Source organism: Muntiacus reevesi, chromosome 5 (assembly GCF_963930625.1).
Source record: "Muntiacus reevesi chromosome 5, mMunRee1.1, whole genome shotgun sequence".
Classification (NCBI taxonomy): Eukaryota; Metazoa; Chordata; class Mammalia; order Artiodactyla; family Cervidae; genus Muntiacus; species Muntiacus reevesi.
The window spans coordinates 86522850-86535529 of NC_089253.1; positions in this window are offsets into that span (position 1 = coordinate 86522850).

A 12680-nucleotide genomic window follows, 5' to 3' on the forward strand; every position below is an offset into this window, starting at 1 on the left:
CTGGTGGTTCAGTCAGTAAAGAGTCTGCCTTCAATGTGGGAGACCTGAATTCAATCCCTGGCTCAGGAAGATCCCCTAGAGAAGGAAATAGCAACCCACTCCAGTATTCTTGCCTGGAGAATTCTATGGACAGAGGAGCCTAGTGGGCTACAGTCCATGGGATCACAAAGTCAGGCATGACTGGGTGACTAACACTTTCCGTTTCAGGAACTTTATGGTTTTATGTTATGCATTTAAGTCTTTGATCTTTCTTGAGTTAAATTTTTTATATATGGTTATGATGTTTTATTTTTCTGGATATGAATGTATAATTTTCCTAGCACTATTTGATTAAAAGACTATTGTTTCTTCAGTGAATTGACTTTTACCTTTGTCAAAGTCAATTGACTTTATATGTGTGGTTCTATATCTGAACCTTTCCTTCTCTTCCATTCATCCAAGTGTCTGCTCTTTTGTCAGTAACACATTATCTTTCTTATTGTAGTTTTGTAGCAGGATTTCTCAGTCTCATTGCTATTGATATTTTGGTCCGGGTAATTTTGTTGTAGAGGTTATCATAGGCTATTTAGCAGTATGGTTGACCTCTACTTTCCAGACATCCCCTGAATCATGACAATAAAAAAAATCCCCAGACATGGCTGAAATGAACTAAAGGAAAGTATCATCTCTGGTTGAGAACCACTGATTTATATGGTAAATCTTGAAAATCATACGGTTTGCTTCTTTTTTCTAAACTATGTTGGCCATTCTAGTTCCTTTGCTTTCTCACATAAATTTTGGGGTTAGTTTGTTGATTTCCACAGGAAATCCTGCTAGAATTCTGATTGGGATTATATTGAATCTGTGCATCAGTCCAGGAAGACGGGACATCATAACAATATTGAGTCTTCCAATCCATAAACACAGTATATCTCCACATTTATTTAGGTCTCCTTTGATCTTGTTTTCATTAATGCTGAGTTGTTTTCAGCACAGAGTATATTGGTGTATGTAGATATGTGTGTTTGTATCAAATATACATTTCCTAAGTATTTCATTTTTATGCTATTATAAATAGCACTTTTTAAAAATTCTAGTTACTCTTTGCTACTATTAAGAAATACAGTTGACTTTATATATTAATCTTATATTCTGTAACCTTGCTAAACTTGTTAGTTCTAAGAGTTTTTCTCATAGGTTCATTGGGATTTTCTCCATAGACAAATAATTTTATTTCCTCCTTTCCAATCTCTGTGTATTTTCAATTCCTTCTCTTGCTTTATTGTGCTACTTAGGTATGGCGACAGCTGTTATTGTTGTCTTGGTGTCAATACTAGGGAAACAGTCATTATTTCTCCAGAAAGTAACATTAGTGGTATATTTTTTTGTAACTGCCTTTTTCAGATTAGCAAAGCTTTCTTTTTCTTTTGATAGTGATGCTGAGAGTTTTTAACATGCTGGATGTTGAGTTCGGTCAGATATTTTCCTGCCTCTATTGAGATGATTGTACAGTTTTTCTTTTAAGTCTGTTATGATGAATTATACTTGAGTGATTTTCTCCTTTTTTAAAAAAATTTTTTATTTTTATTTTTCAGTGGGTTTTGTCATACATTGATATGAATCAGCCATAGAGTTACACGTATTCCCCATCCTGGTCCCCCATCCCACCTCCCTCTCCACCCGATTCCTCTGGGTCTTCCCAGCCCACCAGGCCCGAGCACTTGACTCATGCATCCCACCTGGGCTGGTGGTCTGTTTCACCACAGATAATATACATGCTGTTCTTTCAAAACATCCCACCCTCACCTTCTCCCACAGAGTTCAAAAGTCTGTTCTGTACTTCTGCGTCTCTTCTTCTGCCCTGCATATAGGGCCATCGTTACCATCTTTCTAAATTCCATATATATGTGTTAGTATACTGTAATGTTTTTTATCTTTCTGGCTTACTTCACTCTGTATAATGGGCTCCAGTTTCATCCATCTCATTAGAACTGATTCAAATGAATTCTTTTTAACGGCTGAGTAATATTCCATGGTGTATATGTACCACAGCTTCCTTATCCATTCATCTGCTGATGGGCATCTAGGTTGCTTCCATGTCCTGGCTATTATAAACAGTGCTGCGATGAACATTGGGGTGCACGTGTCTCTTTCAGATCTGGATTCCTCAGTATGTATGCCCAGAAGTGGTACTGCTGGGTCATATGGTAGTTCTATTTCCAGTTTTTAAAGAAATCTCCACACTGTTTTCCATAGTGGCTGTACTAGTTTGCATTCCCACCAACAGTGTAAGAGGGTTCCCCTTTCTCCACACCCTCTCCAGCATTTATTGCTTGTAGACTTTTGGATAGCAGCCATCCTGGCTGGCGTGTAATGGTACCTCATTGTGGTTTTGATTTGCATTTCTCTGATAATGAGTGATGTTGAGCATCTTTTCATGTGTTTGTTAGCCATCTGTATGTCTTCTTTGGAGAAATGTCTGTTTAGTTCTTTGGCCCATTTTTTGATTGGGTCATTTATTTTTCTGGAATTGAGCTTCAGGAGTTGCTTGTATATTTTTGAGATTAATCCTTTGTCTGTTTCCTCATTTGCTATTATTTTCTCCCAATCTGAGGGCTGTCTTTTCACCTTGCTTATAGTTTCCTTTGTTGTGCAAAAGCTTTTAATTTTCATTAGGTCCCATTTGTTTATTTTTGCTTTTATTTCCAATATTCTGGGAGGTGGGTCATATAAGATCTTGCTGTGATTTATGTCGGAGAGTGTTTTGCCTATGTTCTCTTCTAGGAGTTTTATAGTTTCTGGTCTTACATTTAGATCTTTAATCCATTTTGAGTATATTTTTGTGTATGGTGTTAGAAAGTGTTCTAGTTTCATTCTTTTACAAGCGGTTGACCAATTTTCCCAGCACCACTTGTTAAAGAGATTGTCTTTTTCCATTGTATATCCTTGCCTCCTTTGTCAAAGATAAGGTGTCCATAGGTTCGTGGATTTATCTCTGGGCTTTCTATTCTGTTCCATTGATCTATATTTCTGTCTTTGTGCCAGTACCATACTGTCTTGATGACCGTGGCTTTGTAGTAGGGTCTGAAGTCAGGCAGGTTGATTCCTCCAGTTCCATTCTTCTTTCTCAAGATTACTTTGGCTATTCAAGGTTTTTTGTATTTCCATACAAATTGTGAAATTATTTGTTCTAGTTCTGTGAAAAATACCGTTGGTAACTTGATAGGGATTGCATTGAATCTATAGATTGCTTTGGGTAGAATAGCCATTTTGACAATATTGATTCTTCCAATCCATGAACACGGTATGTTTCTCCATCTGTTTGTGTCGTCTTTGATTTCTTTCATCAATGTTTTATAGTTTTCTGTGTATAGGTCTTTTGTTTCTTTAGGTAGATATACTCCTAAGTATTTTATTCTTTTTGTTGCAATGGTGAATGGTATTGTTTCCTTAATTTCTCTTTCTGTTTTTTCATTGTTAATATATAGGAATGCAAGGGATTTCTCTGTGTTAATTTTATATCCTGCAAATTTACTATATTCATTGATAAGCTGTAGTAATTTTCTGGTAGAGTCTTTAGGGTTTTCTAAGTAGAGGATCATGTCATCTGCAAACAGCGAGAGTTTCACTTCTTCTTTTCCTATCTGGATTCCTTTTATTTCTTTTTCTGCTCTGATTGCTGTGGCCAAAACTTCCAACACTATGTTGAAGAGTAGTGGTGAGAATGGGCATCCTTGTCTTGTTCCTGATTTCAGAGGAAATGCTTTCAATTTTTCACCATTGAGGGTGAGGCTTGCTGTGGGTTTGTCATATATAGCTTTTATTATCTTGAGGTATGTTCCCTCTATTCCTGCTTTCTGGAGAGTTTTAATCATAAATGAGTGTTGCATTTTGTCAAAGGCTTTCTCTGCATCTATTGAGATAATCATATGGTTTTTATCTTCCAATTTGTTAATGTGGTGTTTTACATTGATTGATTTGCGGATATTAAAGAATCCTTGCATTCCTGGGATAAAGCCCACTTGGTCATGGTGTATGATTTTTAAAATATGTTGTTGGATTCTGTTTGCTAGAATTTTGTTAAGGATTTTTGCATCTATGTTCATCAGTGATATTGGCCTGTAGTTTTCTTTTTTTGTGGCATCTTTGTCTGGTTTTGGAATTAGGGTGATGGTGGCCTCATAGAATGAGTTTGGAAGTTTGCCTTATTCTGCAATTTTCTGGAAGAGTTTGAGTAAGATAAGTGTTAGCTCTTCTCTAAATTTTTGGTAGAATTTAGCTGTGAAGCCATCTGGTCCTGGGCTTTTGTTTGCTGGAAGATTTTTGTTTACAGTTTCGATTTCCTTGCTTGTGATGGTTCTGTTAAGATCTTCTATTTCTTCCTGGTTCAGTTTTGGAAAGTTATACTTTTCTAAGAATTTGTCCATTTCATCCAAGTTGTCCATTTTATTGGCATAGAGCTACTGGTAGTAGTCTCTTATGATCCTTTGGATTTCAGTGTTGTCTGTTGTGATCTCACCCTTTTCATTTCTTATTTTGTTAATTTGGTTCTTCTCTCTTTGTTTCTTAATGAGTCTTGCTAATGGTTTGTCAATTTTGTTTATTTTTTCAAAAAACCAGCTTTTAGCTTTGTTGATTTTTGCTATGGTCTCTTTAGTTTCTTTTGCATTTATTTCTGCCCTAATGTTTAAGATTTCTTTCCTTCTGCTAACCCTGGGGTTCTTCATTTCTTCCTTCTCTAATTGCTTTAGGTGTAGAGTTAGGTTATTTATTTGGCTTTTTTCTTGTTTCTTGATGTAAGCCTTTAATGCTATGAACCTTCCCCTTAGCACTGCTTTTACAGTGTCCCATAGGCTTTGGGTTGTTGTGTTTTCATTTTCATTCGTTTCTATATATTTTGATTTCTTTTTTGATTTCTTCTATGATTTGTTGGTTATTCAGAAGCGTGTTATTTAGCCTCCATATGTTGGAATTTTTAACAATTTTTTTTCCTGTAATTGAGATCTAATCCTACAGCACTGTGGTCAGAAAAGATGACTGGAATGATTTCAATTTTTTTGAAGTTTTCAAGACCAGATTTATGGCCCAGGATGTGATCTATTCTGGAGAAGGTTCCGTGTGCACTTGAGAAAAAGGTGAAGTTGATTGTTTTGGGGTGAAATGTCCTATAGATATCAATTAGGTCTAGCTGGTCCATTGTATCATTTAAGGTTTGTGTTTCCTTATTGATTTTCTGTTTAGTTAATCTATCCATAGTTGTGAGTGGGGTATTAAAGTCTCCCACTACTATTGTGTTACTATTAATTTCCTCTTTCATACTCGTTAGCGTTTGCCGTACATATTGTGGTGCTCCTATGTTGACTGCATATATATTTATAATTGTTATATCTTCTTCTTGGATTGATCCTTTGATCATTATGTAGTGTCCTTCTTTGTCTCTTTTCACATCCTTTATTTGAAAGTCTATTTTATCTGATATGAGTATTGCGACTCCTGCTTTCTTTTGGTCTCCGTTTGCGTGAAATATTTTTTTCCAGCCCTTCACTTTTAGTCTGTATGTGTCTCTGGTTTTGAGGTGGGTCTCTTGTAGACAGCATATATAGGGGTCTTGTTTTTGTATCCATTCAGCCAATCTTTGTCTTTTGGTTGGGGCATTCAACCCATTTACATTTAAGGTAATTATTGATAGGTGTGGACCCGTTGCCATTTACTTTGTTGTTTTGGGTTCACGTTTATACAACCTTTCTGCATTTCCTGTCTAGAGAAGATCCTTTAGCATTTGTTGAAGAGCTGGTTTGGTGGTGCTGAATTCTCTCAGCTTTTGCTTGTCTGTAAAACTTTTGAATTCTCCTTCATATCTGAATGAGATCCTTGCTGGGTACAGTAATGTAGGTTGTAGGTTATTCTCTTTCATTACTTTCAGTATGTCCTGCCATTCCCTTCTGGCCTGGAGGGTTTCTATTGATAGATCAGCTGTTATCCTTATAGGAATCCCTTTGTGTGTTATTTGTTGTTTCTCCCTTGCTGCTTTTAGTATTTGTTCTTTGTGTTTGATCTTTATTAATTTGATTAATATGTGTCTTGGTGTGTTTTGCCTTGGGTTTATCCTGTTTGGGACTCTCTGGGTTTCTTGGACTTGGGTGGCTATTTCCTTCCCCATTTTAGGGAAGTTTTCAGCTATTATCTCCTCTAGTATTTTCTCATGGCCTTTCTTCTTGTCTTCTTCTTCTGGGACTCCTATGATTCGAATGTTGGGGCGTTTCACATTGTCCCAGAGGTCCCTGAGGTTGTCCTCATTTCTTTTGATCCTTCTTTCTTTTTTCCTCTCTGCTTCATTTATTTCCACCATTCTATCTTCTCCCTCACTTATCCTACCTTCTGTCTCTGTTATTCTACTCTTGGTTCCCTCCAGAGTGTTTTTGATCTCATTCATTGCATTATTCATTTTTAATTGACTCTTTTTTATTTCTTCTAGGTCTTTATTAAACATTTCTTGCATCTTTTCAATCTTTGTCTCCAGGCTATTTATCTGTAACTCCATTTTGCTTTCAAGATTTTGGATCATTTTTATTATCATTATTCTAAATTCTTTTTCAGGTAAATTCCCTATCTCCTCCTCTTTTGTTTGACTTGGTGGACTTTTTTCATGTTCCTTTACCTGTTAGGTATTTCTTTGCCTTTTCATCTTGTTTAGATTGCTGTGTCTGGAGTGGGCTTTCTGTATTCTGGAGGTCTGTGGTTCCTTTTTATTGTGGAGGTTTTACCCAGTGGGTGGGGTTAGACAATTGGCTTGTCAAGGTTTCCTGATTAGTGAAGCTTGCGTCAGTGTTCTGGTGCGTGAATCTTGATTTCTTCTCTTAGGAGAGCAATGGAGTGCCCAGTAATGAGTTTTGAGATGGGTCTATGTGTTAGGTGTGACCTTGGGCAGTCTGTATGTTGACGTTCAGGGCTATGTTCCTGCGTTGCTGGAGAATTTGCGTGGTATGTCTTGGTCTAAAACTTATTGGCTCTTGGGTGGTGGTTGGTTTCAGTGTAGGTATGGAGGCTGTTGGACGGTCACTTATTACTTAAAGATCCATGTAGTCAGGAGTTTTCTGGTGTTCTCAGGTTATGGGCTTAAGTCTCCTGCCTCTGGATTTCAGTTTTATTCTTCCTGTAGTCTCCGGACTTCTCCAACCATACAGCACTGATAATATAACTTCTAGGTTAATGGTGAAAAGTTTCTCCCCCGTTAGGGACACCCAGAGAGGTTCACAGAGTTACATGAGGAAGAGGAGAGGGAGGAGGGAGATAGAGATGAGCAGGAGGAGAAAAAGGGGGACTCGAGAGAGACAGATCTACAAAGTTGTCTGATCCCAGAGTGTTCTCCGTAGCCCAGACACCCACAAAGACTCACAGAATTGGATTGGGAAGAGAAGGGGAAAGGAGGAAATAGAGGTGTTCTGAGGTAGAAAACAGAGTCAAGATTGGGAGAGAATAATCAACACACTCCTGAATAAAAATGGGAGCTGAATATTGGATTCTTAAATGTTCACAATTAATATCATATACTGAAAAACAAAAATTAAAAATCTAGAGTAGAGGTTAGACTCTTAAAAATACTATATTAAAAACAAAAACCAAAACATACAAAAAAATTTTTAGAAATATATATGAAGTTTGGTTTAAAAATAGGGCTTCTCTTCTTTTTTTTTTTTCCTGTAAGGTTATAGTGTATTGAAAATGAAAATTAAGGAGTAGTAAGAGGAGTACTAGAGGACTTTAAAAGAAATAAGAGAAAAAGAAAAATAGAAAATAGAAGAGAAGAAGAGAAAAAAAAAAGAAAAAGAAGAAAATGAAAAAAAGAGAGAAAAAATTGTTTTACCTAATTAAAAAAATCGTAAAAATCTATGAAAATGAAAGTTAAGGAGTAATGGGGGAGTAATAGGGAATTTTAAAGGAAAATAAAAGAGAAAAAAGAAAAAAAAATTTTTTTCTTACTTAAAAAAAAAAAAATTATATCTAGGAATTTCTCTGGAGCTGTTGCGTTCAGTGTGGGTTCGGCTCAGTTTCAGATATCTCCTCGTTCCAGCTTACACTTCTCGATATCTACAGGCCCTTCCGGTGAAGTCGGTGTTTTCTTCAGGGATTTTAATCTGTTGCACCGGTCCCTTCTGAAGCGGTTCCCTTTGTTTATTTGGCTTCTGTTGCCGGTCTCTTCCGCGCCTAATTTCCGCCCTGACACAGGCGGGCGGAGGTGGATTCTTATTCAGGTAGCTAGTTCTGTTGCATTGCAGGGAGGGGCTGGCGCTCCGGGGAGGGGCTGGCGCTATTTTCTCCTTCGGGGCTGCTCTGGCTCCTGGCTGCTCTGCATGGAGTGCGCCCCACGCTGTGCGCGGTTCCAGCCCTCGGGTGATTCACAAAAGCGTGGTACACAAAGCTGCGCCTGCGTTTTGTCCCTAAGCCGCCCGAGTGGCCCAGGCAGCCAGGCGCTTGTCGGGCGCTCTCTCCCCGGGTGTGGCGCGTCTTCTGTCCTGCGCGATCCCAGCCTCAGTTTCTGCCCGCGCCAGTCGGGTGCGTGCACCTTCTGCCCTCCGCGTCCCCAGCCCCAATCCCCGCCCGCACTGGCCGGGCGCGTGGCTGGGCGCGTGTACCGTGTCTAGCCGAGACCCTCCCGGTGGATGTCGACCATCCAGAGTCTCGGGAGGTCTTTTATTAGAAGGTGAAGGCCCGTTTGCAGTGTGGTAGGGGATGCGGTCCTTGGGGCCGAGCCTGCCCCCTTCCCCTCCCCCCTGCCTCCTGCCTCCGGCGGGGCTGGGCCGGTCCGCAGCCTGCGAGCTCTTCTCAGGACTTTTCTCGGTCCCTTTGTTCTGCGAACGGCCGGCAGTGTGTTTGGGCCGGTTAATTTTCTCTCTCTTTTGCTGACCCACAGTTCAAGCTGGGAACTCACAAAAGCTCCCTCCGATTGTCCTCAGGGCACTCAGGCCCAGACCCTGCACCAAGCAATGCCGCCCGCTCCTCTCCGTTCCACCGCCACTTGCTGGTGGCGGATGCGGGCGTCTGGGGTACTTTTCTGCTGGGAGTTGCTTTTAGGCTCGTAATCTGTGGGTTTTATTTATTGTATCCCTCCCAGTCAGATTCAAACTCTGAGATTCCAACACTTCCCCCAGGCCCGCCAGTGCGAGGGTTTCCCGGTGTCTGGGAACGCCCTCTATTAAGACCCTTCCTTGGACGGATCTCTGTCCTTAGCTCTTTTGTCTCACTTTTTATCTTTTATATTTTGTCCTACCTCCTTTAAAAGACAATGGGCTGCTTTTCTGGGCGCCTGGTGACCTCAGCTAGCGATCAGAAGTTGTTTTGTGAAGTTTGCTCTGCGTTCAGTTATTCTTTTGATGAATTTCTAGGAGAGAAAGTGGTTTCTCCGTCCTACTCCTCCGCCATCTTGCTGGAGTGATTTTCAAAAGTTGAAACATCTTTGCATTCCAGTGATAAACCTCTCTTGCTCATAGTATATAATTCTTCTTCTATGCTCCTGGAATTGATAAAATCTGTTGAACTTTTGTGTCCATATTCAGGAAGGATATTGTTTTGTAATTTTACTCTCTTGTAATATCTTTGTCTAGTTTTGGTATCAGGCTAACACTGGGCTCATAAAATGAATTTGAAAAGTTGTTCCTTCTTATTCTGTTTTTGGAAAGAAATGATATAGATTTGGTACTTCTCCCTCATACGCTTGGTTGAGTTTAATAGTGTGTTCCTCCTGGCCTGTATTATTCTTTGTTGAAACTTTTTAAACTTTGTATTCCATTTCTTTAGTAGAATATTCAGTTTACTTATCTCCTCCTGAGTGATTTTTGGTAGTTTGCCTTTCAAGAATTCATTCCATTTCATTTAACTTGTTGAATGGAAACACTTAAAGTTGTCTGGAGTGTTTCCTGAATCACCTTTTAGTGTTGATAGTATCTATTGCGATGCCTACTCTTTCATTCTTGATATCGATAATTTGTGTTTTCTCTTTGTTTCTAGCTCAGTCAGTCTGGCTAGAGGTTTATGAATTATTTTTATCTTTAGATAAAATTGGTTTTTATAAATGTTCTTTATTCTGTATTTTCAGTATTTTTTATGCTCTTAATTGTATTCCTTTCTGTTCAATTTGTATTTAATTTGCTCTTATTTTTCTAGTTTCTTAAGATGGAAGCTTAGAATTAGAGGCCTTTCTTATTTTTCAATATAAACACTTATACCACTTATAACTTTTCCTGTGAACATTCTTTAGTTGCATCTCCCTGTCCAGAAATATTTGATATGTGATATTTTCATATTTGTATAGTTTAAAATACTTTATACATTCTCTTGAGACTTCCACTTTGACCAATGAGTGAGTTGTAAGGATGTGGTTTAACTTCCAAAAATTGGGAAATTTTCAAATATCTTTATTATTTTTAGATTTAATTCCGTTATGATCAGAGCACACTCTGTGTGCTCTCTAGTAGTCTTCTCAGTTGACTATTATTTGTGCATCATCCAGAACAGAGGTAAGTAATTTTTTTGGTAAACTGTCAGATAGCAAATATTTTTGACTTTTAAGACCATATATTTTATCCCTCAACTACTGATTTCTGCTTTTGTGGCACAAAGACAGCCACAGAAGAAATGCAAACAAATAGGCATAGCTGTGTTCCAACTAGACTTTATTTATAAAATCAGATGGTAGGTTGAATTTGGCCTGCAGGTCATAATTGCTGACCCCTGATCAACCTTGGTGGACGTTCCATGTACACTTAAAAATGTATATTCTTTTGGATGGAATACTTTATGAATATTAATTAGGTAAAACTGAGCAATAATATTCAGGTCTTCTTAATTCTTGATTTTCTACTGTTCTGCTGATTATGGAGGTATTTTGATGTCCCCAAGAATAATTGTGGATTTGTGTATTTTTCCTTTTAGTTCTCCATTTTTGATTCATGTATTTTGAAGTTCTGTTGTTTGCAGTATACATGTCTGGATTGTTTTGTGTTCTAGGTATATTGACCCCTCTTTCTCCCCAGTAATAGTCCTTGTTTTGACCTCTACCTCGATACTAATATAGTCATTCTCACTCACTTTAGTTGTGTGATGTCATGTTTTATCATTCTCTATCCTTCTACTCTAACCTGTATATCACATTTATAGAGTTTCTTGTAGACAACATGTAACTGAGCCTTTTTTGTTTTTTCTGTCTGACAATCTTTGTCTTTTAATTGGCATGTTGAGGCCACTTACTTTGAATGGAATTATTGATACGGTTGGATTTAGGTGTACTCTCTATTTATTTTAGATTTTCCTTTTCTCTGTTTTTTTACCTATTCACCATTTCTCTGGTTTTTCTCTATTCACCATTTTCTGCCATGTTTTAGATTATTTCAGTTTTTTTTTTTTTATTATATTTTATCTCTTGGCTTTATGTCTTTGTATTTTTTTTTAGTTGCTCTTTTTCGTCTTTATAATATACATATCTAATCTTTCACAGTCTACTTAGTATTTTACCATTTCAAGTAAGGGTTGAAGTTTTAATCATGTAGTTTTCTTTATTTCTTTATTATATCTCCCTTTATATTAGTTTTCATGTGTATTACATTTGGGCTCCCAGGTGGCGCTAGTGGTAAAAAACCCAACTGTCAATGCAGGAGACATAAGAGATGCAGATTTGAAACATGGGTTGGGAAGATCCCCTGGAGAAGGAAATGGCAAACCACTCCAGTATTCTTGCCTAGAGACTCTCATGGACAGAGGAACCTGGTGGGTTATAGTCTGTGGGGTCGCAAAGAGTCGGATACAACCGAGCACCTGAGCATACACACCAATGTATTACATCGAAAATCCCATCAGACAATATTATAATTTTTGCTTTTATTAGTCACATCTACTTTAATGAATCTAAGAGGAAGAAATAAGCTATTTATCTAGATATCTATCATTGTTGTCTACTGTATTATTGCTCTTTCTTAATCTCCATGTTGTATCACTTTCAGTTAGCCTGAAGAAATTCCTTTAGTGTTTTTCTTAGAGCAGTTTTGCTGAATATGAATTGTCCTAGTTTTCCTTCATCTTAAAATGTCTCAATTTCATTTTCCTGCTAGGCATTTCATTAGCTAAACACAGAATTCTGGTTTACTAGTTATTACATTATAGTTACTTTAAAAGAAAACTGTGTCACTATCTTCTGGTCTCCATGTTTTCTGATAAGAAATCCACAGTAATTTGAATAATTTTGCCTCTTTTTGTAATGTGTCATTTTCCTCTGGTTATTTTCAAAACTTAAATTTGCAGCAAATCAAGAATTTTTTTTATTATAATGTATGGAGGTATGATTTTCTTTGACTTTAACCTATCTGGGATTTTCTGAGCCTTTTGAATTTATAAATTTATTTTTTTCACAAATCCTGGAAAGTTTTCGGTCATCATTTCTTCAAACAGTTTTTCTGTGCCAAACCTTTTTCCCCTTTTCACATTTTTCTGTGATTCCAATGACATAAATGTAAACCTTTCGATATTTTCTTGAAAAATTTTTTTCTTTCATTTATTTTTATTAGTTAGAGGCTAATTACTTTACAATATTGTAGTGGTTTTTGCCATACATTGATATGAATCAGCCGTGGATTTACATGTGTTCCCCATCCTGAACCCCCCTCCCACCTCCCTCCCCCTCCCATCCCTCTGGGTCATCCTAGTGCACCAAC